The sequence below is a fragment of the Hesperophylax consimilis genome, chromosome 22 (genome assembly GCF_061612785.1).
Source record: "Hesperophylax consimilis isolate HC1 chromosome 22, BYU_Hcon_1.0, whole genome shotgun sequence".
In the NCBI taxonomy this organism is placed as follows: Eukaryota; Metazoa; Arthropoda; class Insecta; order Trichoptera; family Limnephilidae; genus Hesperophylax; species Hesperophylax consimilis.
In genome coordinates this window covers 17,317,738-17,345,083 of record NC_142857.1, presented here as the reverse complement: position 1 = coordinate 17,345,083, position 27,346 = coordinate 17,317,738, and the positions used below count along the sequence as shown (strand labels likewise).

Below are 27,346 nucleotides of genomic sequence, written 5' to 3'. Positions count from 1 at the left end.
GTGTATTTTCGTAATGTAACCGAATTTTTTTAAAGAAAGACAAACATTCCCGGGTTACGAATAACCTGATAATATTTGAAAATCTCCTATCACCACTTGCTTGTGTATGTAATGTTGATGGAGTACTCGCGACGCCTGGGTGGGACCCAAACGCGATGCCAACTCAGCTACTGACTGGTCCAATAGATGAGTATCTTTATTTTATTTTATATTATTTCGTTTCATTTAATTTTATAATTATGTTATTATATAATTTAATCTATATTAAACAAGAATAATTAGTCTAGTAAAAGGTTTGTTCAACTTACATGTTAAATAGGCAAAAGGTACAATAAAACACATACAAGTATAACATACAAAACTTACTAATATAATGTTCATTTATTAAAACTCTGATCAAATTATTCATTTTCGTCTTAAAAACGGGAATAGAGGTCTGTAACGAATGATTCGACTAATTTTATAACAAACTTTCAGTAAAGCACAATAACACATCTGCCCTGATGATGGACACTGCAATGCTGTCCGAAACGTTGGCTAAAGAAGGAGTTAGCGCAACACGGCATAACACCCCAAAAACAAATAACAAAGAAGCACAAAAATGTTTTATGAGGAAGTCGAAACACGTATTCTTCAAAATAACACACTGATTTGGTACAGAAACTTGTCTTAACATTTTTTGGTATATATGCTTGTTTTTAAAAAGGGCTTCACCACATTATCAGCTTGATAAATAATATGATTAATGGTACAATTTTTTTCAATATAATGCAAATTCACCCAAGCTTCAATATCAGAGCTGTAGAAGCAATACGACTGAAAGTTTACGTCTGGCTGTCAGAGAGTATAGTTTATAGTGCGGTATTCGATCATTATTAGTTCCAAATATAGCACGTAAACCTTCACGATAAGCAATTACACTGTTTAATTTTCTTTGTATATCCTAAACACTGATAAGAAACACAAACAAAATTTTACTCCCTCGGGAACTTTCACCGATCGTGAATAGGCATTATGATTTACGATGCTGATCATTAAAAAATGTTAACAGCTATCACACGGACCGGCTGATTATCAAAATAAAACATAATATTTTATCTTTTCGTGTATTCCCAAAAAGATTTTTTTTTCTTGGTATACCTGTAGGTACCTACTACACACGCCCGTCAATTATTATATTTTTTATTTTACCTACCTTCTGTTCCTAGCTTCGTTCGTATTTCGAACTAGCTATTGCTCAGTCTGCAAGTGCAGATAGAGAAACAGTAGCGCTTGTTGCCGTTACGTCAAGCAGATGGCGCTGTTTAATAAATACATGTTTTTACCTGTCACAGGTGACATCTATGTCATCTATATAATATAGGTATATAAAAATAAACGCGTATTGGAATGCAACGTTGTGTCAAAATTTCAAAGCAATCCGTGAAGAACTTTCGGAGATTTATGATTTTGAACAAACGAACATTTACGTTTTTATTCATATACATAGATAGATTACGTATTCCACGGACAATCCATGGTCCCTTTAACTGTCACTTAATTTTCTACAGCACGATCTGTAAATCATAGATCCAAAACAAATACCAAAAACAACTGGGTTTAATCCTTGTGCTGTTGTACCGCCCACCATAAAATGAAAAAAATCCCTTTCCTTTCTGATAACGTTGATTAAAGAACATATTATACTGTTGAAATCACAGACATATGAATATTAATAGACTAGAAATTAAGGATGAGGGGTAAAATCAACTGTTGAAGAACGAAGAGGGTAAAGCTGACTGTGATTCGTCAATAAATCAATCTGATAGTATATAGGCATCTCGCCTTATAATATCACCATTTAGTTCTTAAAAGTAAAATCTGCTTTTGAATGAATAGACATTTTTACATGGGAGCGCAAATTACTCGCCAGGTTATGAACAAATTTGCGAAGTCCAAATTCGGCAAAATAAATTTCTTCTATTTTCAGAGTCGAATATTTCGTTTATGTATTTAGTTAAGACACTTTTATAAATGTTCATAATTTACTTCCCAGCAACCAACTAGCTTTGTGTTTCGCGTCCAGACGTTTCTCGATGTGATAGTATATTATGTTTCTACAACTGATCTATATTATACGATGTGAATATGCTTAAAATAAAGTAAAATAATGCTTATATATGGAATGTAATACGACAATTGGGTTTATTCTCTTTTTCACATCTATTTTTACAAGTTTTCATAGTACAAGTCACCATTTTGCCGTGTTATTTCGTAAAATGAACCGATGATGCCTCGACCATAGTTCGCACAAGAATGATGACGTCACGTTTTCTAAATTCACTTGAGGCCATACGCGAGCACAGCCGGCTCCAATGGAACCGGTATGGGGAGTGGGGAATAATACGCTTTTAATCACTTAGGGCAGGTCTACTAATATTCATATGTCTATGGTTGAAATTGTTTTGACTCATTCCGAATAGTTAAAGATGGCGGTGCTGTAACACATGCAGCAAAAGCAAACGATAATCGAAATGCTGCATTATTCTATTTCTCCTAGTATTTCCATAAAAATAACGTAGTTTTTCTAGGTAGCTGGTTAGGTACTACCCTATCAATTCTATTTTTAATACCGTGGTACCTACTTACTTCTGTTCGTTCATATTTCGAATTATGTATTCCACGGACAATCGATAAGTAGTGTGCGATGACTTGTCACATTCCAGGAAATTAACGGAACGACTTGCATACGTACTACAAAACGATGATATTATTTTTTCTCAGATCGTTGATTCGACATGCTTGCATTCAACTTTACCTTGGCTAGCTTCTTTGTAAACGTTGAAAGACTGGAAATTTTTATAGATAAGACTAGCTGGCGTAACCTATACTATACCCGTCGTTGTTGGGTGTTATCCTTAGGAGATAGACAAACACCATTTTCGTATTTCCCGTAGGCCTTTTTAAGAAATACAATTCCTTAGTACATTATTTTGATGTATCTCATAAGGTTTAGCCAGCGTTAGCAATGTAAACGACCGAAATTATTTTTTTACGACTTTATTACAAAACATCGACTAACAAAACATTCTATACATATAATATGCATGTATTATATAAAATTTTCGGAAGAAATTCTCTAAATGATAGTAAAAACTATATCAAAATCCCTTGCGTAGTTTAGAAGAACCAAGCGCATAAACAGACAGACGCGGATAACGGCTTTTTTATACTTTTTAGAGATACCGAATCAATTCCGAACGATTTTACCTTTAGAAAATTCTTATATATAAAATAAAATATTTTAGATTTTGTAAATAAATCGTAAGATTTACACTCTGATTCTGAATGACAAGAGTAAGGTCAATTTTATCTTACTTCGTGTTAAAGGTAAGGTAAGGTAAGGTTCATCCATTTCTTTGAGTCCGGTTTAGGGAGAGACCCTTTGACCTTTCCAGCCGGACTCTCTCGACCCACAGCCTTGTACTGCAATGGGAGAGATGGATTCATAATACGTCACTTCTAGACCTCCTGACCTCCAGATTCCTATCCACCCCTCATATTTTTTCCTTCCCATAATTTTCTTCACTTAAAAATAAAAATAAATTACCCTCGACACAGCATCCCCAAAAATGTCTGAGGGGAATTATTTTCATCAGGGTCTCCTGTGTGGAGTAAATGTAGAGTTTAATGTTTCTATGGCCCGGTATATCGGTTGATTTAAAGCTCGGCTTCGTTTTAAATGTCGAGCTTAGCGCGGCTTGGAACATAATACGTATATTGGCCGGAATACTAGATATAAGTAATATTACACCTCTTGTCTATGTTTTTAATAGTGTTTCTTTTTAAAACCAAACTACTGTCTATGTGAGTGGTATATCTATGATTTCTACTGTCAGCGGAAGTTCGTGATCTTTCAAAATATCAACGACGGCAGTGTATTTCATTAACCTAAAATATTAGGTCGATTTTTAATAAAGTTTCCCACTTCAATCAACATAGTGCTAAATGCGAGGAAACTAATTTTAAATAGTAATTGTTTTGCCAAAATCGTGCACTATTCATGAAATTAACCGCTGAAAACAAACTGTCTGATGTTGAACCTTTTGAAATCCATTACCATACTACAGGGTTTTCCAATAAGAGGTGTTATTTTGAATAGCCCGCTATTTCAGTAGGTGTTACTTTTGAGGCTGTCATTTTTGACATTTGACAAGTAGAAACTACGCCATTAATAAAAATGGAACAATACACACATCAACAACGCATTGAAATTAAGTATTAAAATTCACTTGAGTGAATCAAATGCAAATCATCTTGAGTGATGAGGCCCATTTCCACTTCGGTGGCTTCGTCAACAAGCAAAATTGTCGCATCTGGGGCTCGGAAAACCCAAGAGTTATTGTTGAAAAGCCTCTTTATTCTCAACGTGTGACTGTTTGGTGCGGTTTATGGTCCGGCGGAGTCATTGGACCTTACTTTTTCGAAAATGAGGCTGGTGCAACAGTTACGGTGAATGGATTGCGCTATCGAGAGATGATTAATATTTTTTTATGGCTGGAATTAGATGGTATTGATTTGGACAACGTTTACTTTCAACAAGACGGCGCTACGTGCCACACAAGCAACGAAACCATTGATCTTTTTTTTAAATAACACCTCTTATTGGAAAACCCTGTATTTTAGATTGATTATCATTAATTAAAAACATCGACAATACTCATCGGTCGATGAATATAATAGTCCACACATATAAAATTAGGCAATTTACGTAAATTTTGGTGATGTGATAGAATTATTTACGTAAAAATGTCAGATTTGACGCGTGACTGCTAGCGCCTTGACGTCTAAAGAGGGAACTATTCTGCGGCTTACCAAGGCTTGAGCGGCAGATTTAGCCTGCTTAAATTTGAGCGAGGAATGTCGTACATAGCGAGGATACGGACTGACTGATATACCGGGCCTTACAAAGTAGAAACTATTAACGTATTATTTATAGAACGTGTGTTTTCGGTAGATTTTATTGCTAAGAAGTAAGAAATATTTTTTTTTTATTGGTGCCCTTTTTTACTCATTTAAAGTACGCTCTAGCGTGTTTAAATCGCACTTTATGGAACGCGCGTTTGTTAAAGTTACCATGGCAACATCAACAAATCAACAAAATGTGAAGTCTAAATGTCAACTTTTAACTATAAATCTGACAGGAATCACAACTCGTTCATCTACATCTACTACGTTTTGCTCCTCCATCCATGTTATGAACCTTTCATATTCTTTTTTATAAACGTCTTTGGATTTTTCAGGTATTAACCGTGATCCTGCTTTGTTATTTAAATTATGAATGTAAGAACTCATTTTACAACAAACAATAACTAGTAAAAACTGTGATGTCAACTATTAATCTTATGTGACAGATTGCAAATTATTTTTTGTGTTTTTCATTTCCATGACAACAAGATATTGTGATGTCACATCACGAATTCATTAATAGTTCTTATTACCAAATTTTTAATAATAAATATCAATATTTATGTTTTCAAAGTGTACCAATAAAAAAAAATAGCGTAAAGTATTCGTGGATAACTGGTCTTTAAAACACTTGCTTTATTTCGAGCACTCGGCTACGCCGTCGTGCTCGAAAAATCGCGCGTGTTTTAAAGACCTGTTTATCCGCTTATACTTTAAAATACTATTTTAAGTACATACTTAAATAGTTGTTATCAAATTGTTCATCCCAAAGACGACGCAAAAATGTAATTTATTACGTATAAAGTAACCACGTCAAAGTTTAGCAAAAGATAACGTTGTTATGTTCAGTTATTTGACCTATCAACTCATAAATTAGTTAGATGTGCGAGTAGAAAAATTAAATCATATTTGAAAATCAAGTGAGAAATAACGAAATGGCATTTTACACTACGTGCTATACATATATAGCACGGTTATAGCTGGAGTAGCCCTTTTTTCTGGAAAATGTTTCCAGTTCTTATCGTCACTTCCATCATGAACTATGGAGCTTTAAAATTTCCATCTACGTAATATAATAGATAGGGCGTCAAGTAGAGGTATAGCTTAAACCACTAAATGAAAAAAAAATCAGCCCGTAAAAAAGTATGGATGGGTTGAATATGATTTAAGATTTTCACGGCCAAAAGTATTTTTGTTATTTGTTTTTGGGGTGTTATGCCGTGTATATATATGTCATATCTGCCCTGATGATGGACACTGTAACGTTGGCTAAAGAAGGAGTTAGCGCAACACGGCATAACACCCCAAAAACAATTTTTTAAAGAAAGGATGGGTTGTTTCAAAATTTTTTATCAAATCATCGAACTTCAAAGTTTATTGCATTATTAATGGCCAGTTGTTTAAAAAAATTGAAATAATAACAGAACTTGAAAAAAACCTTCACAGAACATGAAAATCAACTTTGGAATTTCATGAATTGTTCAATTTCCGTGAAACAATCCGTCCTAAGTTTATTTTACTAATACAATTATTTTTAAATGTTTTTTATTAAACCTTTAAAAAAAACAGGTTTAAATGAGGATTGAACCTTTCTATATAAGAGCTGGAGTCGAAAACTCTACAAATCTCTACAAATGCCGATCGGGTAGGACCAACATTTATTTCGTACATTAACCGGATATAATGTCATCCGATATCAGAGAATGGCGAATATTTCTAAGTGTGTGTATGTGATTGCATTATCATGGACAACGATTCTATCTGGCGAGTTTCAGCTGGGTCGGATGCCGGGAAGTGGTTTAATTTCACATTCCAAGATTTGCATTAATTAATTCATTCCCGAAAACAAAAGCGAAATTCAAATAGATGTATTTAAAAAACGACATTATTGTAATTTTTTAAAAAATAAAAATATTTGGCAATTTAAAAAGATTTCACCAATAATGAAGATATAATATGTCTCGACGCCATCTAGTGAGAAATTTAGCACTAACAAAGCCTTTCCTACAAAAATAAAGTTGGTTGTTTAAAGGTGGAAAAAAAAATATATACAGGGTGTATCGGCAAGTACCCGACAAACTTTAACAAGCTATTCCTCAGCACATTTGGAGTAAAAAATGTTATTGGTGCTTTGCTGTCCGGTAACATTTTTTTTCCATTAAAAACAAAAAATAAATAAAAAATCCACACTCCGTCACTGTCATTTGCATTGTTTCTCGTGTTCAACAGCTGTTATTAGCAAGTGTGTCAAAAAGTGTCCTCGCTCTTTCGTACACACTAAATAATAATAGTTAAAAATGAGACGAATGGTGCCGTGCATAGACATATGAATATTAGTAGACCTGCCCTAAGTGATTAAAAGCGTATTATCCCCACTCCCCATACCGGTTCCATTGGAGCCGGCTGCGCTCGCGTATGGCCTCAAGTGAAATTTGAAAACGTGACGTCATCATTCTTGTGCGAACTATGGTCGAGGCATCATCGGTTCATTTTACGAAATAACACGGCAAAATGTTGACTTGTACTATGAAAACTTGTAAAAATAGATGTGAAAAAGAGAATAAACCCAATTGTCGTATTACATTCCATATATAAGCATTATTTTACTTTATTTTAAGCATATTCACATCGTATAATATAGATCAGTTTTAGAAACATATACTATCACATCGAGAAACGTCTGGACGCGAAACACAAAGCTGGTTGGTTGCTGGGAAGTAAATTATGAACATTTATAAAAGTGTCTTAACTAAATACTTAAACGAAATATTCGACTCTGAAAATAGAACCGAATTTTTTGCCGAATTTGGACTTCGCAAATTTGTTCATAACGTGGCGAGTAATTTGCGCTCCCATGTAAAAATGTCTATTCATTCAAAAGCAGATTTTACTTTTAAGAAGTAAATGGTGATATTATAATGCGAGATGCCTATTTACTGTCAGATTGATTTATTGACGAATCACAGTCAGCCTTACGCCCTTCGTTCTTCAACAGTTGATTTTACCCCTCGCCATTATCTTCTCGTCTATTAATTCCTATGTCTGTGGTGCCGTGCCATTTCGTTGTGATTGTAAAAGCGCGCCAACGTAGGTACGTACGTACATTATTCAACGAAACTCGAACAAAATATTGCCAAACGGGTTTTTGAAACTTTTGACAAATGATAAAACATTGTTGACATGTGGTGAAAATATGAATAATAATTTTTTTATTAAAAAAAATGTTACCGGACAGCAAAGTGCCCATAACATTTTTTACTCCAAATGTGCTAAGAAATAGCTGGTTAAATTTTGTCGGGTACGTGCCGATACACCCTGTATATAGTAAGCAGTAATTGTTGATTGAGGTACTAGTACATATTCGGCCGTTGTTCCCAACATTTCGAAGATCAATCTCAGGGTCCGATCAGCCAAGTGATTTATTCAGTAACGTTCGATTCACCTGTTTCCAAACATCCTTACTGTTGATTAGCTTAAGTGGCCATGCCCACTTTCATAGACAATAAAATGACATCAAAGATAAAACTTTCAATGCTAAATTAACATTGGCGAATAATTTATTGTATTTATTATTAATGAATATATTTTTTAAGTACTGTAATACGCAAACCGATATTTAATATTTAAGCGTATGAAATATGTTAAAAATAAAGTATTAGCTTGACTTTAATGCCACCGTGCCTTGGCCTCGCAAATATATTTCACTCTGTTGACACTTTTTATAAGTAGTCATTTACTGAGGCAAGCTTAATCCAGTAGTTTGGCTTCCTTAAATTGGTTGATCACTCAGTAGTCACTTTTCCGTTGGAAAGAGCATAGTTGTGCGTTTGAGCAGTGTTGAGCCAAAATTTCGGCTCAGCAGTTGATCAGTAGGATTGGGAAGAACGGCCGATTGAATCATTTGGCGGGTTGGAAATAAGCCGACATAGCTCAGTGGTTACAGAGCACCTGACCGGACATCAGAAGGCATTTAAATTGAAAAGAAGGTTCAATTCCCGTCGGTGGCATTTACTTTTACTCGGGAGATATTTTCAATTTGTATTAATATTTCAGGCGACTAATTATTGCTTATAATTATTTATTATAATTATTTGATATTATTGTAACTTCATAAAAACATTCAATGCGTATTTATTTTCGATTCACTCTTGTTCACGTCATGGAAACTTGTCAAAGGCCAAAAATACACTTTGGGATAACCCAAAAACAAACAATCTCTGTCGGCGTTACGTTTATAATCTGTGTAAATTTACAAACATTTCGGGTATCATTCTGTACACTTGTAGGTTAATCAATAATTACATTGGGTGTTGGTTGGGAACACACAATACTATATATTGTTGTGATCTAGGTTCTATAAAGGTAGGTCAATAATTTAAATTATCTTTGAATTAAAAAGTGTATAACGTCATTATTTTTTATGAATGAACCAAAACAGGGCTACGAAAATTGCTTGCAAGGTACCTACCTTTATCATTTTATGTAAGATTCTATCTGCAAACATAGATTTATACACTGCGTAGATTATTACAGGGCCGGCCCTGAGCCAAACGGCGCTTGGCGCGAATAGATTTTTGGCGCCCCTTGTCAAAACCAGTAGACGCCTATTATTATTACTCCCGAATAAAGGAGATATTTTCAATTTGTATTGATATTTCAGGCGACTAATTATTGCTTATAATTATTTGTTATCCTTTATACTACGCATAAAACCTTGTCATGTAAACATTAGTCTATCATTAAAAAAATAATACCAACAAATGAAGATATAATATGTCTCGACGCCATCTAGTGAGAAATTTAGCACTAACAAAGCCTTTCTTACAAAATATATTTGGTTGTTTACAGGTGGAAAATTTTAATAAGCAGTAATTGTTGATTGAGGTAGGTACTAGTACATATTGAATTATTACTTCACCAGATTATGAACCCGTGACTTCTGAGCCCGGAGTTCTGCTCTGTGATATTGTTTTGTTTTTAGCGAAAAACTACGACGTAAAAAAATTTTTGGCTCTTGTCCATTTCAAATACTTGCTTCAAATAAATATCGTTAGTACCTATTCCTGGCAAGAGAATGCGTGTTTTTATCACAGAGTTCGTAGTTATATAATTAAGCTTCGTCAAATTTAAATCAACGACAAGGAGTTATAATTTTTTTATGTGAATATCGCACAAGATTCCAAATGCTCCCAACCGTCTGGAGCCAGTGAGACTATGGCATTCCCAATAGGGGTGTTGTGAGGCTGAAGGTAGTGGGATGGGGAAGGAGATGGTAAAGAGGAAGGTAGAAAGTACCTGGCTGTTCAGATATGATCATCATACACAGCTAAAGCCATTTCAAGCAACGTTTCAATTGTGAATGGTGTTCTTACACCAGGGTGATACTGATAGTACCTTCTATCCTAGAGCGTGCCGCAAGTATACTATATATTATTTTAAGAGAATAAATTGTGTAAAAAATACAAATTCACAAAATAAAATTTACTTGGGCACCCCCGGCTTTGAACCCGTAGCATTGGAATTGCTAGTCGAAAGCCTTACACTTCGACCAAGGAGGCCGTCAACTTACCGCCCGGTTTCACCCGATGTTTACTACGTTCTGAAAGTTCTCACGAATATGAATGTGAAAAAAAAATGAAGAAATTGTACAAACTTCAAGATGCCCGAGCTCACCGTTCTAATTAGTCCCATTTTTTTATGGGAACGGATTATCTTAAGTTTCAATTTATGTCATAATTTTAAATTTTATCGTGTCTACGAAACTTATTTCGTTGTTTAGTTTAAGCCCTTAAGCCTCTGACATTTTGCTATGCTCCTACTTCTCTTAGGAGAACTGTGAGATTGATGAATGCAGATTCCGCGGGAAATGTTTTCGCATCACATTTCTTTCAAGATAAATTGTTGTTATTTCAAAATATAATACAGTTCTCGAAAGCAGATGAAAAACTCTTTCAGATTTTATTATTACAAATACGCAATTAAAAATATTACACGAAACTAAAAAAAAACCACAGACATAATATTCATATGTCTATGAAAAAAACCTATTTAATTTATAAAAAATAGAAAGTTTAGTAAAATTTACTGTCCCTTCACTTTTTTGATTAGTATAAAAATATTAATTTAAAAATTTGCAAACATTGACAAATATTTTTCATACGCTAAATTTTGAAGAATTATTTCACATTTTTCTGGGACGTTAATAGTATTTTTTAACGCAAACCGAAAGCGCAGTATTCTCTCTTTCTAGCACTGTTTAAATTGTATTTCGCTGTAATACAAAATGAGATAGCATAACTTTTATAAGAACACGTCGAGCTGGAAAACTGGACTCTACGATTGCTGTCTGAAGAATTTTTACCAAATTCAGTTAGGTTAGCGGTACTTTTACGTGATTTTAGGTTAGGTTAGGTAAGGTTAGGTGGCAGTTTTACCATCCAATGTCACTTTTAAAACCTAACCTAACATAGTCTAAGAAGCTTTTCTAGATACTTACGGTTAATACGTTACTAGGTACCTATGTAGGCAGGTACCTACCGAAATACCGCAGTATTTACCTAGACCGCATTTTAAAGATAACTTCATCCTGTTAGCGACTTTAAATTAGTAATAAAAACGTTGGGGCTTCCTGAATACATAAGTGTACAAAACAATTCGCTGAAATTGAATCCATTTAACGGAATACCTACCGTTTTTAATTCGGCTTATTACAGATTAGGAGAAAAAAAAACACAGATAATCTAACCAATACCCGGGAATCCCCGCATGTTTCGCACAGATTTCATCATCTCTGTCAAGTGAGCCAATACAAATTATAGTATCAATAGAAGCCATTTCCTTAAGTAAATTGATAATTTGCATTCGAACCATGTACGTACTTTGCAATAACAGATGTGGATTGGGTATTAAAAGATGCGAAGAAAAATATGGTATAATTTATATATGACGAAATTTCTTTTAATGATGATTTTCAGTAACTTTAAGTATGGCCGTACGCCGCACGGATTTCCTGAAAATCTTCATACAAAAAATCGAATTTTCAAAAAAAATAAAATATCGTTTTCAGCTACAACAACATCAATAATGCCATTTTTGTAATATTAGCACTCTAGAACACTTAAAAGTCGCGAGCCTCCACTGTCCCGGACACCCTGTATAATATAATCTTTTTGAAAATTCAAGTGTGTTCTTATAACCTTTCTCACTAAAAATAAGCACGAGTACAGAAAACAAAATGCTATTTCTCAGTGACGTTTGGCAAGAACATTACTGTCGGAAGTGCATTTGTATATGTGTACAAATACACAAAATCCTATTTTTTTAAATTTTCAAATGCATAGAATAATAATATTTTTTGAGATTGCCCAGGTTCATTGGTCGAATATTTTTCATCATTATTTGCAGGATTTTGACTGATAAAAAAAATTATAGTAAAAAGAGTTTTAAAAACATCTACAAAAAATACATATTTCTTTATCATCGTACCCTACCGTAATTAAGATGAAAAAACATTGGTTCAAGGTTGTCAAATTTATTCAACCGATCCTGGGTTTTATTTGTCAGATGCAGGTACAAGGAAGTATCGCTTCATTAGATAACCAGTACCGAATAGGTACCTTCCAGAGCTGGGACGAGGGTAACACAACCCTGGCTAGGTAGGATCATTTATACGGTATAATGAAGGACATCGGAATAAAAAAAGTTGGAACAAAAAGTTTTAACAGATGGGAAATGTTTAATTATATTGAATATTAACTAAAATTAAAACTAACGTTGTAGCGCATCAAATTAGATTTTTTTGATTTATAGCTTATATGATTTTTAAACAATTAAATTGTAATGTTATGGGGAATATTCATGAAGGGAAATTAAAGGATTAAATTAAAAAGTGTAAAATCCCTCTATAAGCCTATTATGACTTATTAAATACATAATGAGAAGGTGATTATTGGTAAAAAGTTACTTATGTAGGGAAAATATAATATACAACAATAATTATATCTGCACTCTCCAATCCCTGAAAGCCAGGCGAACGGTAGCTGACATGGCATTTCTCCATAAAATAATACACAACGAAATAGACTGCTCAGAACTTCTATCCCAAATAAATTTTAACACCCCATCTAAAAGAACTCGACACACCAACCTTTTTTTCACAACTAGTAATAATACAAACGCTGCAGCCAATTCCCCTATTTCTCGCATCCTTCAAACATTCAACTCAATTCAAACAAGCACAAATACCGATATATTTTTTGATTCTCTCCCTCTATTTAAGAAAAACTTTTTTAGCACACTGAATTCACCAACATAACACATACAACCACACACAGACACACATGCACACGTACACACACACAAACACTCGCACACACCTCTCTCCTTCCTCGGCACACTAATTTACTTAACTTAAAATTGTAACTTAACCGTAAAATGTATAATATACCTCCTATGTATATATGTCAGCGACATGTCATTGGTACCAATTATTGTACTAACTTTTATAACTTTGTAACTATTGTCATCTATGTAATTATGTACTGTTTGTTTCTGCAATAAACAAAAATAAAATAAAAAATAAAATAAAAGGATGAAAAAAAACTAGAAGAAAACGCATGATGATGTTGATATTATCGGTAAAAGGCAACATTATTGGGAATTTTAACGATAAAAACCTGTTATTAGGGGGAAGTTTGAGGTAAAAGCTCGATATGAGGCAAATTAATAGAAAATTATGTTGAAAACGTACAATAAAGATAAACTAACCTGGGAAAACGATCAATACGGGGATAAAGACCCATAATAAGGGAACATTTTAATTAAAGCTTTCTGACCCAAATTTAAAAAAAGTTTTACTGGGAAGTATGATTTGTTATTGGTCTCCAGACCCCACCAGGTATCAGACTTCACCCCGACTCTGCTACTTTCTATAAGTATATCGTTGATGGCACCAGTTATCACCTGAAAATATTTTCACACCTTTGAAAAAAAATTTCATGCAATTCTTTCATCATGCACTCAATACATATTTGTTTAAATTAATCGCCTATGTATTTACCTATCATTTATCACAATGTATATTTCGCAATAATAAATCACAACCCTCGTCTTCAAGGTTGTGAACACTTTTATTTGAAAATAATTAGTCTATTGAGTTTTTCAATTATTTGAATTCGTGGAAAAGTAATTTCTGCCAGACGGAAGCTGGAGATCATAAGATCTTTTGAAAGTAGTGGTGTGACATGACTGCATCACTCGATCTTTCCATACAACGCAATATAAGAAGTGAAATCCCATTACAACCATTATTAAGTTTTTTTTCATATTAACTCCACACAGGAGGCCCTGAAGAAAATAATTTCCCTCAGGGCCTATGTCATCTTTGGGGATGCTGTGTGGAGGGTCTTTTTGTGGAGAGGAAGCAGTGAACATGGGTCTTGAAGAGTCCCAAGTTGTAGGAGGGAGGAAACACAGAGGCCGGCATTTCGTTCCACAGCCAAGCTGTTGAACTTAAGAACGAATCGTAGAAGCGACCCGTTCTCATGTGACAAGTGTCAACTGTGTACAAATGTTGGGCGCACTACGCACTACGCACCGGTGCCAAAGGGATCAATGACGCTAGTTCCTCAGAGCATCTTCCATTGTAATACCGATAGAAAAAGGACAGCATACCTACCTGACGCCTGTGCGCTAGAGATTGCAGTCCGTTTGTTAAGATTGGGGAATCTATCAAACGGACCGCCCGTTTCTGCACAGAGTCAAGGGTTTTTACAGGTATTTTGGGGCTCCGGACCAGAGATGGCTGCCAAATTCGACAGTAGGGTGCACACTGCACAGTAAGTGCACATTCATGAACAATAATTAAATTAAACACTAATTTTAGGCACTTTTTATCATTTTCATAAGAAAGATCATAGATAAATATGATGTTTTCCATTGCAAAAACAATTAAGAGTTTTACTTCAATACACCATTACAAAAATAATATACGAACACATTCATCACAATAACATATTTTTCATTGCAACAGAAATTAATGGCAACTAATTCAATTCAACAATCGATAATGTTTCATTAAAAAGAATAATTAAGAACACGTTTTCATCGAGTACAACATCGTTTAAGAGCGTGTTTTCCACTACAAGAAAAAATCAACAATTATTAAGAGCATTACAGCAATGAGTAAGTACATGCTTTTCATTATAACAATATTTAGAAGCATGTCTTTCGTTACAAAAATTATTAAGTCTTTGCTTTTCATCACAGCAATATTAGGCGCATGCATTTCATTACAACAATATTTAGGGGCATCTCTTTCATTAAAATAATATTTAAGTCTATGCTTTTCATTACAACAATATTTAGGAGCATGTCTTTCATTACAACAATTATTAAGTCTATGCTTTTCATTACAACAATATTTAGGAGCATGTCAACAACAATAATTAAGTCTATGCTTTTCATTACAACAATATTTAGGAGCATGTCTTTCATTACAACGATAATTGAATCAATACTTTTTGTCTATTATCTAACTCTTAATTAGAACATTAATTAAGAGTTAGATAATTACGACAGCAAAAAGAACTTGTATTTTATTACAACAATACTTACAGAGTATGTTTTTCACAAGACCAAAAAACAAATGCATTTTTAAAATTACAAAAATATTTCTCATTGCAATAAAAATCATTCGTAAAGAACATATAATTTATATTTAATAATTTAATTTATATTTATATTTAATATTTTTTAAACTGCGGATTTCCATTGTAATAATTTACCGGTCAGTGGTTTAATTTCTCGTCTGGATTTCTCTTCTTTGAAGTCCTCTGAAGACCTCCACCATTGCACAATGCACGATGATGGCATTAAAAATTTTTCAAAATTTGTCTAATAAATTAAGGTTATTCGTAATCTCGGAATTTCGGATTTCTTTAGAAAAAAAATAAAAGTTCTTTGTCTGAGCTTACCGTAGTACGATGTCAACTCGACCATATGTCTTTAAATTTGTTTGTTACGTTCCAGTTCCGGTTCAAGATGGTGGCCTTATTGGATACAATATTTTTTACCCGTCAGTTTCTACTACGAGTTGTCAAATTATAGTACCTACCGCCCTGAAGACAGTTTTTAAAAATAATTGTCATTGAGATGGTAACATTTCCTTGGAAAATTGTATAATTCCTGTATTGAAAATAATAAAAAATACCTAAAATATTTATGGTTTACCTACCTACCCCACTTAATTATTTTAGAGGAAAATTTGGTTTTGTTTATTAAATATTAGAAAATTTGATATATATAAATATAGACCGGTATCACACATATGACCATGTATTTTCAAAAATGTTTTTTTAATGTTTGTAAGATATGCACATTATAATAAACACTTGAATGTTGCTATTACATAAACAAATTATTTATTCAATCTTCAACATGACCAAAGAGTCGGGAATTTGCTGATTAGCCTGTGACAATCAGTTCAGGCAATACAACAATTTGATGTTTGTCTTCAATTATAAAATTAATTAATTTATTAAAATGCCCCTCAACCATTGATGCTTAATTCACAAGGTTGGCTCTTATAAAAAAATAAAACCAATTAGTTTTCGCCAAATCGTCGCAGCGAGAAAGTTATTTTATTGTGATAATACTGCCGTGGTAAATAAAAACACTGTTTACCTTGAGAGCCTCAGCGAATACACTGTGTTTTTAGTTACGCTGCACAGTAATAGCCTACAAGGGTGCTCAAAAGTCAATCGGACTATGGTGACAATAGGCCATTTGTATGCACTTTATAATGAAAAAAATCGTAATAATAAAATAAACTAATCCGTTTTTTTAGCTTGTGAAGTCAGTATATAAAAATGTCCGGTCTACGATTTTCTTAATACGTATATATTTTTTAAATAAATTCCACACTGATTTTTTTAAATGTAGCAACACTGAACATTCCGTTAACTTTGACGTTTTGCCGCGTTTTTCCATTTCTGACAGCTTGATTTCTCGGTACAACGAAAAATCTTTTTATTACAGCAGAAGTATTTTTGCACAAAGAAACTATAAATATCTTTAGTTAGTTTTACGATCTCTGAAATTTTGCGGATGAGAAATTTAATAAAGTCGTCATAGTTTTAAAAATACGATTAAAAAAATAAATACGAACTGTTTATTCGCTGATTGTTGCGGTTTTCGAAGTGAAATTATCTAGCTATACCTGGTCATTAAGTCACTTCAAAAAACATTTCAATTCACTGGATCTCACCAGGGCGATACTGAGAGTATCGACCACTATATACCATTCTTACACGGTGTCAGGAATTTCGTAGTACAAGCGGGAAACTGGTGAATCTACATCACAGATAACACCTTGAGGGGTCATTCTATCTAAGGGGTTAAAAAGTATTTTTACCATAATATATCTATTTTCAAATTACTTATTTTATAAATGACTGAGGATTGAACCTTCCTATCCAGGAACTGGAGTCGAAAACTCTACCAATAAAGCCAAATCCCAATTGGGTAAGACCGACATTGATTGCGTATTAGCTGCTGTAAAATCATCAAATTAAAGAAAATACGTATATGTTCATGTGTATGTGCTCGATTGCCACCAAAAGTTTAGAGAATGCATTGTCATTGATAACGAGTATATCTCCCTAGTTTTTCCTCGATCAGATGTCCGGAAATGGGTTAATTTCAACTTCCAAGATTTGCATTCATTTACCAAAACAAAAATGTAATTCAAACAGATGAATTCAAAAAAACTTATGTCTATATGATTCCCCAGATTCACCAGTGCACTTGTACTTCAAGTTTTCGGACCCCGTGTACCTATATAACTTTCCGCTTGTGTTCAGATTTGTCACCGTTCTGATTTGCCACGGACATTTATACAGTCAGAACTTCTGATCAATGAGGTACCTCCTAGCTAATCCAACAACAATGCATCCACCTGATTACCGTTATCTCGTAATATTGTAATGCGAGTACCTAGTCGCAGATCATCAGCTGTCAAACAGCGGCCGTCAATTCGCACTCGGTCAGCCAATCGTCAATCGCACGACTAATAATCGTCGATACGTTTCCTCAATCAGTTGGCGATATACCACCAGTTGTACTCGACGCGTCTGTACCATTGTGATCGAACACTTTGCGCGTTGACGAATCGACAAATCGACCAACTGAACAATATTTAATAATAATCCAAGTACTACAACAAGATTCTCAAATCTCATGTTATCGTTTTTTGTTATTTGTTATCGATAACTCTGTGACCTGATGTCAGTGATTTTCCATTTTCTCGTAGCTGTGGAGAGTGCGCTCAGTGTCGTGTGTTATATGTTGTGATTTGTATTGTTAGCAACAAAAAATAACACTTTGTTATCGCGATTGTAATCAAGTACTACTTGAATAATCAAATTAATTTAAAGGTACCTACCTAATCTCCTTTTTTAAAGCGCAACGATAAATAGCACACTGTCGTAGGTCAAAATAATAATACGTCAAACTGGATTTTTTATGTGAATACTGCACTGTTGCTTGCCGTCGAAGCCAGTGGAACTACGGCAACCCCTATTGAGATATGTTGTGCGGCTGAAGGGGGTGTGGAGGGGAAGGATTTGGGTAGGAGGAGGGTTGGGTAGTACCTAGCTTTTCAGATCCGGTCACCAAACACTTATAAGGCCATTTAAGGAAACGTTTGCATGTTGGGTTTTCACTAGTGCAATACTGAGGGCGTAATACTCGAGGGATGTTCTAAAAAAGTGTGTTTTAAAATTACTTTTCAAGTTTTCAATAATAAGAATTCACAAAGTAATCTCTAAACAGTATAAAACAAGGTCGCAATCTGCGTCTGTCTGTGCGATTAGTTCTTCTAAACTACGCAACTGATTTTGATAGGGTTTTCACTATAATTTAGAAAATTTCTTCCTGAAGGTTTATATATATAATATATGCATATTTTATTAGTAGAAAGTATAGTGTAAGTACATGTTTTGAAATCAAGTCGTAAAAACAATATTTTCGGGCGTTTACATTGCTAACGCTGGTTCAACCCTATGAAATACATGTATCACAATAATGTACTACGGAATTGTATATCTTAAAAAGGCCTACAGAAAAGTGCTGGATGGCACATGTCTTATCTCCTAAGCATAACCCCCAGCAAAATCGGGTAAACGTCAGCTACTAATATAAATAAATAGTATTAAATAAAGTCGCTATCCCGGTCAGTCTGTTTGTGCACTTATTTCTTCTAAACAATGTTTTATTTTCACTATCATTTAGATAATTTCTTCCGTAAAGTTTGAATATATAATACAAATATATTATATTTGTAGAAAGTAGAGAAAAGTCAAGCAACTCCTGGTACACTGTCATCACCTAGAGTAATAAACATGAGATAATATTTTGAAATAATAATATATATATATATATATATTTGAATTTAAGTGTCAATATCATATTGTTATCTAGTGTTTACAACATTAAAAGGAAGCTACAAGCCACAAATGTGTATATTCTTGGTATACCTTCATTGTAGGTAATAGGCATTAAAATCGCTTGACAAACGGAGTCTAGAAACGTTCGATTTCAAGCACAAAACTGGGTTTTATTTATTTTGTAAATAATTTTTTAAGAAAGAAAAAAGTTAATCAAGTGAAACTGTCACAGATAATATAATCTTAGCTATAAGTAGTTTCCAATATGCGTTCATACATTTCTATTGAAATAATATTTTTTTTAGTAGTTTACATATATATTTTTTATTGAGTAATTTATTTATTTTATTTGTATTCTACTCAAGCGAAACGATAGGAAAACCTTTAATTTATCTAAAGCATATTTTTTTGAATTCACATTATACACCAATTCCTTAAATAAAGCGTTTTCAATTATCCCAATTTGACGTATTTTGAATTATGTCGGTGTAGTTGCGGGAATGCAAAATATTCACCAACAATACTAAATTTGCAAATTTCTATCAAGTACTATATAATATACCCACAACGACTACAAACTAACTTTATTTTAATTGCTAAAATCAATGCTATCTACTGTTACTACGGTATATTTTTAGCAGAATAATCTTGTAGTGTCTTATATATATGTATATTTAACATAATATCTAAAAAAATATGAATGGTTCCTAATCTATTTTAAGTGCAAACCGCCAATAAATTGCCACATTCGCCGACAGTACCTTTTTTATCCAAAAGTAAATATTGTTTTGGTTCCTAGAGCAGCAAATGGGTATATTTTAAAAGTAGGTAGCTACGAAAAATTGTATGTTTTGATAGCGAAATGCAATACGTTTTTACTGAAAGGTGGTAATATGGTAACTGGGCAACACAGGACAGTGACAATAAAACACATTTTTGAAAAGTCATGAAAAGTAACGAAAAAAAAATTAAAAAGGTTACGATAGGTTAGGTTTATGGGCCATTTTTCATCACTTTTCAAAAATTTGCTGAATTGCCAGTCATGAGTTGCCATGGAACCGGTAAAACAAGCCTATTATTATTTTAATAAACCAATTATTATAAAAGACTCAAATTTCCAATGTCGACATACTTAACTTAGTTAAGGTTTTAAAGCATTAGTTCAAATAGAAAACTCTTCAGTAATATTCTCTAATCCATAAACATAGTTTTAATATTTTTTTAAAGTAAGTTACAAATGATGCAAGGCAAACGATTCGTTTTTCTAAAGAAGATGAGAAATCGTCACGCAATAATAAACCAGTAAAATACCAACATAATTATATTTCAAATTCGCAATAGTGATTTAACACGGAGAATTAAAAATTTGGACAATGTTTTTGCAATCAGTTAAAAATGCAAACGATGGAACCGATGATAATAGGTCTAGGGTGGAAAGAGAAAAACGTAAGAATTCAAATAATTTAATTCATAAATTAGTATTGCAAATTATTGTTAATATTACATGCTTTCTCCGCGGGTTCGAACCCATGCAAAAAAGTGCTATTTTTATGTTTAATTTTGTTAAATCAAGGAATTAATCTGTCCATTTTTACAACAAATCAAAATATTATTATTCAAGAAGAAAAATTTGATTACGCCCAAGATGGCGCTTGTTGGGTAGTTCTTTCTTACACTATTTTGATTATTAGTTTAGCCTCAAATGGCGCAAATTGGCATGGTTAGGATTTAGAGGCGCTTGCTATCGTTCACAGTATTTAGCTGGATACTTAATATAGGGAGATCTGAAATAGAAAATATACTGAACTATACAAAAAAACACTATCTTAATTTTTTCAAAATTATTTAAAAAAAAAATTATACTACATGATATATGTTTATATTTAAATTCATATGTTAATTTGTTGTAATATTAATTTCTTATAATTAAATTATAATATGTAAATGAAATCTTCAGCACGGGAGATCCCAGTGAGGATATCATTATCTCTATATGTTACTAAGAAAAAAAGTTAAAAAAAACTTTTAAACTTCCGATTTTGTTGTCCGCGTTAAATCTTCCCCAAAGGAAAAACTAAACCCTTCCACACACTTTTCCACAAATGATCATCTAGTCAATAAACACTATGTAAGTGCATTATATAAGCAAAATAAATACAAAACGATACAAGAACAACACGTCAACTCACCAGAGATCAAATGGGAAAATAATTCACCGACTCCAGATATTTTCATATGAGAGGGTTCGGCTCGGTAGAACTTCTAACAGGGCCTATAAATCCTACTGATCCCTCAACATAAATATTTAAAAAATCTTTTGTTATCCTACATGTATTAAAATGACCGACTTTTGCATCTTTATATATAAATTTTTTGATAGATCTAATATGCCTAAATTTTTAATTAGAGAGCTAGGTATAATGCCAGTAGCAGAAATAACGAATGGTAATATTTTTATAGTCTGAGAATGCCAAATAATTATTTATTATTATTATTATTTTTAAATTTTAAAACAGTCTATATAAAATATTTTAATGATAAGGTTTTGTTGTTATTAATCTTATAAATAAATAACTTACATCCTTAGGGATCCCTCTAGAAACATTTGAGATTTTAGTAATACGGAATAATTAAAACGTTTGCATCGACCAAACCTCCATTATTATTTAAAAATAAACATTAATTTGTTTAAGGCTATACCCATCAATTTAATATTAATCATTGAAGAAGGTAATAGTAATAAATCTAAACCAAACATGAAACAGAACAAGACACGTAAAATAAAAAAAGGTAACGGTCGCAACTGGGAATCGAACCCAGGATCTCTGTCTTATCAGGACAATGCCTCAATAATCTCATCGTGACCTAATTTATTTAACGCCTTATTTATCGATCTCATATTTTAAATTCGGAATCTTCAACTAATTTAACCCTATTTTTGGCTACTATCTTTTCGAATGATTAAAAGTTCTACGAATTTATTGGTAACCTAGATAGTGTATCGGATGAATATTGGCACCTAGTGTATCTTCTCTACTTCGTATTGCGTTTATATGTATTAGTATTATCTTCTTCTCAAATGATTTAAAATAAACTATTTAAAAGTGACATAATAAATGCACATTTCATAATGTTGTTTATTACTGTGTATTTTTTTTTCATTTTACGACGATAATATATTGAATAAGTATTAAAAAAAACACAGATTTATTTATTTATTTATTAAACGCCATAAAAGGCTTTTACAGTAATGTGAAACATTAGATTATAAGTACACAGTTCAGGGCTGTCAGAGACTTGACAATTAAAAATAACATTTTTCAATAAAATAATACATCCGTTAGCCAACACTATAAGACATCTGAAGCAAGCAGTTTATATTGATGCTATACATATACATTTCACATATATGTATATATGTGGAATGTATATGTATAGAACACCATACATATGTTACACATAAAGAAGAACATGTCAGTATGATGCATTACAAACAGACATTTAACATTTCACAAACATATCAGTTACATTCACAACCAAGTATTTTTGTCTTGATGCAAGACGGTGAGGTTTTGAAAATATCAAAAAGGTATGTATACGTGTTGGCAGTGCGGTGAAAACGCGCCAACGGTGAATGATACAAATAGTTAGTGCTATCATTGTCACTGTGGAAAAGATGGTGGAGTCGAGTTGATTTAACAGGGATACGAAAATTTATAACACTTAACATTTGAGGGCAGTCTATGAGATTGTTCAGTAATTTAAAAAGTATAAGAATGTCATTGATAGTTCATTTTTCTGTTCATAAACGCTTGAGAAATGATCAGCAAAGAGGTCAACTATTTCTTGTTCACTGTCAGCATGTTTTCGCCCTGAATACATTGATCGAGGACAGCCGTTGTTGTCTTTAAGATAATTCACATAATTCCAAAAATGTTTTGGATTTGACTTGATAGTCTGCTCTACATCTGTAATATAATCTGAATAGCATTTTTTAGATAGACTTTTACATTTATTTCGTAAAACAGAAAAAAATTTATAGCAGTCAGTGGATTTATTGGATTTAAAGTTAATGTGGGCAATTTTTTTACATTAAATGAGTTTTTTTAGTTCAGTACTAACCCATTTTGGGTAACAGTCATTACGTTTTACAATAGAAGTTGGTATGCAATTTTCAATAGTATCATAAAGGTTTGAGTTGAACACATTTGTTGCTTCTTCTACGTTTGTAGACATAAAAATGCGGGACCAATTGAGCGAAGAAAGATATAAGCGCACTTGATTATAATCGGCTTTCTTGTAGTTTAGTTCGTGAACCGGAGGTTGGGGACTAAGGAATTCAATGGGTGCCAAATAAATGATCGCTTTTATAGAATATTTATCGCTACAGATAGAATATTTTTCTTGGTTCTCATCACTAGGATATCCTGTACGGAGGTGTTTTGGATAGAGGGATGTATTAACTTCAAGGTTTAGGTAGGGTATCTTCAAAGGGTAATTTGTACCTTATATACTAGTCGGTTCTTTTTTCTGATTTAGGAGATGTTCTGGAATTTGTACCTATTTATTCATTTTCTTTTTTTTTCCCGGGTTACGAATAACCTGACAATATTTGAAAATCTCCTACTACCACCACAGTAAGCGGAAAATGTTGCTTGTGTTGTGATGGAGGACTTAGCCAGCCGAGGAATTGAACACACTACGCCTGGGTGGAATCCAAACGCTTTGTCAACTCGGCCACCGACCGGTCATTGATTCCATTTGTTTGATAGTTTTAGTTAACTTCACAGCTAAAAATTCAACGCTTCTTTGTCCAAAGGCAGTATAATGGTACGTATTCATTTGCGAACCGAAACGCGAACAGGCTCGAATTACAGGAAAGGAACAAAACAACTGCAAGCGGCTCAGTTCAGTTGAGGTTCAATTCGGCAGTTCGGCTCGCGTATGTATACGTAGCATTACACCAGTTATATTTAGCTGGTCTATTTGCTTTGCCTTGGCTTAATGATTATGTGAGGTGTTCGCCCTTTTGTATTTTTGCGGTAATGAACCAGAATATTTGAAATAGGTTTTTTGTATACTTGGACTGTCGAACTGTCAAAAAGATTTATTTTTTATTGACGTTCTTATGGGAGACCTTTAAAATTGTCTTCATGATGTATTTCCGAGTTACATTTTTAGTTCTATTTTATTTTACAAATAACGAGAGTAAGGCATAATAATGCATTATTAAGATCATTTGTTTCTCTATCTGAACAAACAGACTGAGCCACAGCAACGCGTGACAGAGTACAGTTAATTCCAAATAAGGAGAGTGGCGTAGTAAGGCATAATAATACTTATAATGCAAGGAATTTTAGAGATAACCGGGTGCTTATAGTTTTATTTAATTCCTTAGTAACGAGTAGACTTGAAAGTGGGTCGGTGATTTGGAGTTCACACCAGGTAAAGTATTCTCTCATGTTGGAGAGAGTTCAGAAGAAATTCTTGAGATTTCTCTACATGAGGGAGTATGGCTACTACCCGTGGCTCTATCCCAATCACTTTCTTTTGGGTATGCTCGGAATGAACTATCTACGGGTCAGGAGAGATGTGCGCATTGCTACACATTTCTTTAGACTGATTCGTGGATGGTTTGAAAACTCGGTCATCATGGAGAGCATTCATTTCTATGTTCCCGATGGTTATCTACGTCACCGACAACATAGACTATTTTATCTCCCGGCTTGCAGAACTAACTTGCCAATGGTCATGCCTGTGGGGAGAGCAATCTTGCTGGTAAACAGAATCAATTCGGATATCGACATTTTTAGCATCAATGAAGCTTCCTTTAAAAGGCAAGGCTATTATTACTGGTATAGTTTATATACACACTGTTAATATTAATCTAAGAATTCTTATTACAAAATTATTTTAAAAACGCAATGATATTAACAATTTTGTAATGTTTTTGAAATAAATAAAAAAAATTGAATTGAATTAAATTGAATAATATACTCTATTGAGATGCTTAGTTGACAAGTAAGATATTTCGCAATTTTTTTAAGTGGTCGAACAAATACATATTTGTATGTTCTATTAAGTACAAGCAAAACTCAAATATTTACGTGTTCCTACTTGAAATTATCACGGATAATCTTTTTGTAATGTTATCTTGTGGCATAGAAGGTATTTTATCATAATTTTACATTACTAATGATGAGTAATGGGGTAATGATCGATACTTTTTTGTTTAAATGCACACACAAAGCTTTACATACAGAAGTAATCGATAATTAATTCAAATATTCTTTAATATTAACATTTACGTAGAAGTCGATTGTTTAATTTTAGGTGACCGAGTATTTCATCAAAATGACAGTTCAACACACCTCCGAAAAGCGGTTAAATAGGTTACGTTGGTAACTATTAAACCTAGTTTTTGTTTCTTCACTTTTAATGATTCTATATCACCTTTTAAAAGTGTGTTGAATTTTCATTAGTGTATTTTTTATATGTTTAAATTTTAATGATTATTAGGACTGTAAAAATGAATAGAACTTTCCTACTTACGAACAGATTTTCTAGTTATTCTAGTTGTGTAACTAGTCAATTAGTCTTTCTTGCCGAACATTTTGAAACTTTTCCTAAACTTAACCAAATATATTTATACAATTTTTGGTGATTGTTTTGTTTGACTAATTTCAATCTTTTCAATTTGAAGCAATTTCAACCTTATCGCGACCAGCGTCTGCAATATGTGACCACTCTCAAATTTTATAGCTTTTCAAAAAATTCATCACCTAAAATCGATCAAAAACACGCCACTAATAAACGAATGTATAATTAATACATTCTTTATTTCGTAGAATTGATTCGCAATAAATAACAATGAAAAACAACAACTTGACAATTTTATTCTTTTGACTTGTAAATATAATTTCGTTTGCTTGTTTTGGTTAATCAGTGTTTATTCAAGTGTTAATTAATTCATTGAATTATAATCTAAATGCAAGTGCACTGCATGCATAAATCCACAGGTTAAAAATTAGTCAATAAATTCTTAATTATTCGTCTTTTAGAATAAATTAAGCCGAACAAAGGAATTGAATATTTTATCGGTCAATGTGGCAATTGTTAAATCGTCGATTTATATTTTATTTCGTGTAATTACCGCACAAGTTTCTAACTGCCATGTCAGTGGAACAATAACTAATGACCGTCCGAAGTTTCGGTTCCCTTTGGCCAATAAACGACTCTCGGCCACGGTTTCGGTAACGGACAAATATTAGCCGAAGCGTTCGTGATGTGTCGGATTACTTTAGGCTTTACTCCGGCGCATGAGCAATGAGCATGCTTAAATAATAATAATTATTATATTTAGCTAATTTCTATAGCGCCGTTTTCGTGAAAAATCACCCCAAGGGCGCCGTACAAATATATTTATCAACTAATAAATACAGCTGGCTTACGACTAGGGTTCATAATAACTAGTGACTTACATCTACGACTTATTTCTAGTGATTTACGCCTAAGGGTCATCTTCTTAAAGTTGTGACAAATACTTTTTTTGTAGCAACTGTTATCAGTCATGATGTAAAATATCACCGAGTTACAATGCTAATTGCTAATTACTTACAATGCTTCTTTATTAAGAATCTCTTCAAGTTATCGGTAATCAGTTAAAAACGGGATTGCGGGCCGTTTCCTGATAAACATTTAGTAACTTGAATATCTTAAATATTTTTTTTATAATAAGAAGATGTTACATAAAATATGTTTTGAAGTAAAGTTATGTTTAAAGAGTTTGTAATTTTAAAAATCATTTATTTTTTCAAAATTTATCGTATAATAATAAGTTATTGTATTGCTGTTGTCTAACACAAAGACTATTAAAGACTAGACTAGAATAATTAGTTATTGTATTGCCGTATTCTAACACAAAGACTAAAAGATTAAAGACTAGACTGTTTTGT

General features: G+C 33.0%; 1 protein-coding gene across 4 annotated transcripts in view; it reads left to right on the top strand.

Moving 5' to 3' along the window:
* The window catches only part of Prestin (solute carrier family 26 member prestin), a 193,699-nt gene that overhangs the window by 88,775 nt on the left and 77,578 nt on the right, over positions 1-27,346 (top strand). For 3 of the 4 annotated variants that reach the window (XM_089645152.1, XM_089645151.1, XM_089645150.1), the window contains exon 1: positions 17,940-18,157. The exons of the other annotated variant lie outside the window; for it this stretch is intronic. The gene's annotated coding sequence lies outside the window, so the exon portion shown is untranslated. Of the gene's footprint in view, positions 1-17,939; positions 18,158-27,346 lie in introns of those variants that run through there. 4 annotated transcript variants of the gene reach the window in all.